Here is a 3187-nt window from a genome sequence, read left to right as displayed (position 1 = left end):
AAATAGGTGAAATCAACCAGGATAAAAAGGATGATGATTAGTTCATCTCCAAAAACGACATTGCACTAAGAAGACTATTTTGATAAATATTTTACAGTGAGATATATTTGGGGAATTAAATTATAAAGATAGATCTATTGGGACTTACAAATCGGGTTCATCTACCTCAGGGGGATAGGTTTCTCTTATCATTAAAAAAAAAAAAATCATTAGAAATCTCGGAAGTTCAGATAAGTCTCTCCCCGGTTGCGTCGTAAGCCATGGCAGGGCATATCTGCGTTGAAGACGGCCACGATAATTGAGATTGAGAGGCTATCTGACAACTACGCCAAGACAACCCCGAGTATTCTATGTTATCATCTCACGATGAGTTGTTATTCTTTTCTAGGAAAGACAGATAGAAAAGTCGAGAAATTGCTGTCTTATCCGATCCAATTGCACAGCCCAGCGTTCATTGGCAAGCACATACACGCAGAAAACAAAACGATTTAATGCGTTGGAGAGGATACCATCATCAATAGGCACATCGCCCACATTTCCTTGCCGGAAAAGGAAAAACTGGTCGTACCATTCGAGTCGATGGTGTAAATACCCGGCTGACGGGACCATTGGACGACTGTGAATGACACGTCTCCATCAGATGCAGTTGACAGGGCGCTAAGTATGAGGTCGTTCATGCCTTGAAATCGAGTGCGCCCGAATCCCATCCCCCTTTGTACATTCCGAGGAGATAACAGAGCTTGGGTTCTTCCGGGTAAAGCAATATGTTGATTCGAATTAGGCTCTGCTTCCGGCTACTAGAGCTCCTGCTGCTACTGCCAGTGATATTCCAATCAGGTAACAGTTAAAGACTCTGCGATCTCTCCAAATTTCTTAAACGAATCAACTCAAGACGTCTCGGGGATTTTTCTCCTTCGGCTGTTTTAGGTGGGCATGTTCGCTTGCTACTCGATTTTTCTTTATGATTGATATGCATTTCATGGTTCCGCTGGTGTTAGTCTGTCGATCTAAGGACAGACAAAATGTCTCAAACAACTGAATAGATCCGTATAAACTGTGGCAACTATTCCCCACGTAGTTTCCGTCAGTGTTTATACCTATGTTGTGCTAGTTAAGAGTGTTGAAGTATGTATCCCTGGACCTGAACCCATCTTACAAAGAAAATTTGATGAAGGTGATCAGCAAGCAAGTTTTTATATGGTTGTGCCTCGTACAGTCCTGAGTAATGTGCTTATCGTGGTCTCTCTTAACTCAGGTATCCATACAATGTTCATGGCGGGATTTTGGGTTGTGCCCTCCGATCAGGATCATTACATTCTGGAGTGAGTACCGTTTTCAATGAGGTCCAAGTTGGGGACAGTAAACCAAAAACAGTTTTTCTGAGCGCGACGACAACAAGCTGCAGTCTCTTTGAAGACATGAGCTTAAAAGACTGCAATAGTGGCAAGCTGCCATCTATATGATCTGTAAAGGAGTTGTGCTTAGCAACGGTCGTTTCTTATGTATGTAAACCACGATCCTGTCTCGAATTTCATCGTCTGACCTTTGTTTGTACCTATCTGCTAGTATGTAAACCAAGATCCTGTCTCGAATTTCACTGCCCAACCTTTGTTTGTACCTATCCGCTTGGTCTATCTTTGGTCCCTCCACAGATTAGGCCACTGATGTGTTCACCTGGCTGCTTTCATGACCTTGAGAATCACCTTGGTTTTGAGATTCTGGAGGATGATCAGCTCTAACGTTTGATTCAGATTGTGTGCATCTAGTTAATTAGGATATTAATTCTTGATTGACTACGCTTGGACGCGCACCGTGCCCGAAGAGAAAGAGGCCTTCAAGCACGAACATTGCTAATGGCGTGAGAGTCTACGTGTAAAGTATTTTGATAGGGCTATTTTTCCAAGATAGCCAAAAGCACAGGGCCGATGATCACTCCATTTATGGAGGTATGGTTACTTGGAGTTCCAAAACTTGGCATGGAGGAACACTTAAGTGTCAAAATAAAGTTTGAAAAGTGACACTTACGTGTCAAAATTGGAGCAAAATGGATCACTTAAATGTCACACTCTAGACAAAATTCGGCCAAAATGCCAACGTGGCGATTTTCGGCGAAAGAAATGCAAAATGACGCTGTTTTGCACGCTGACGTAACTAAACAATACAAAATGACGTCGTTTTGGAGATGACATTGTAAAAAAGTTAATATAAAAATTAATTTAATTAAATTTAAAACTAAACTTATTTAAAACATTTAAAAATAAAATAATAATAATTAAAAAAAAAATTTAAAGGGGGCCGGGGGCAAGCGGGCGAGGGCGAGCCCTTCTCGCCACCGCCTCCTCCCCGCCCGTTGCCGGAAGGGCCGGTGGCGGAGGGGAGAGGGTCGACCGGGCCTTGGCTAGGGGCTAGCGACCTTGGCCAACCCTTCCCCCTTTGCCACCAGCCCTTCCGACGGCGGTGGCGGGGAGGTAGTGGCAATGAGGGCTCGGCCCTCCTGCCCGCCCCCTCCTTTTTTTTTTAAATATTTTTTTTATTTTTATATGTTTTAATTAAGTTTAGTTTTAAATTTAATTTAATTAATTTTTATATTAATTTTTACCATGTCAATACCAAAACGACGTCGTTTTTGTATTGTCTAGCCACGTCAATGTGCAAAACGTCGTCGTTTTGCAGTTCATTCATTGGAAAATCTCCACATTGGCATTTTGGTCGGATTTTGGCCGGAGTGGCACTTAAGTGATCCATTTTATTCTGATTTTAACACTTAAGTGTCAATTTCTAAACTTTGGACACTTAAGTGTCATTCCGTGCCAAGTTTTGGCACTTGGGGTGTACTTTAGCCCCAATTATGAGTAAATGGCACCTTTCAAACAAATGTTCATTGAATTGTGGAGGGACTCTCCCTTAGGATGCATTTAGTAGTCAAGATTTGAGGCTGGATAGGATAACAAAATATCTTACTCAGTATTTGGCGATGTATGTCCATACTCAACAGGTTTCACTCAATCTTTTTTTTTTTATCAGGAAAAATAATTTATTTATAGAGATACGAAATACAATTTGCAGCTATAATATCTGATAAAAGCAAGTCTAGTAGGGGAGAGGGGGGGGGGGGGAGACAGCCCAAGTAGGAGAGAGGCAGCCCTTGTTGTGGGCTCGTGCGACCCAATCAGCTACTGAGTTGGCA

At 42.2% G+C, this 3187-nt stretch overlaps 1 long non-coding RNA gene across 1 annotated transcript; it reads left to right on the top strand.

Moving 5' to 3' along the window:
* The first annotated feature begins 406 nt into the window (after nucleotides 1-406).
* On the top strand, nucleotides 407-1719 carry LOC104444853. The gene is made up of 2 exons (XR_725685.3): nucleotides 407-837; nucleotides 1256-1719. It is a non-coding gene; the product is annotated as an uncharacterized LOC104444853 (long non-coding RNA).
* Nucleotides 1720-3187: the final 1468 nt, after the last annotated feature.

Source organism: Eucalyptus grandis, chromosome 5, assembly GCF_016545825.1.
Source record: "Eucalyptus grandis isolate ANBG69807.140 chromosome 5, ASM1654582v1, whole genome shotgun sequence".
Lineage (NCBI taxonomy): Eukaryota > Viridiplantae > Streptophyta > Magnoliopsida > Myrtales > Myrtaceae > Eucalyptus > Eucalyptus grandis.
Note: the sequence above shows the minus strand (reverse complement) of the source record. Positions and strands in the feature narration are given on the sequence as shown.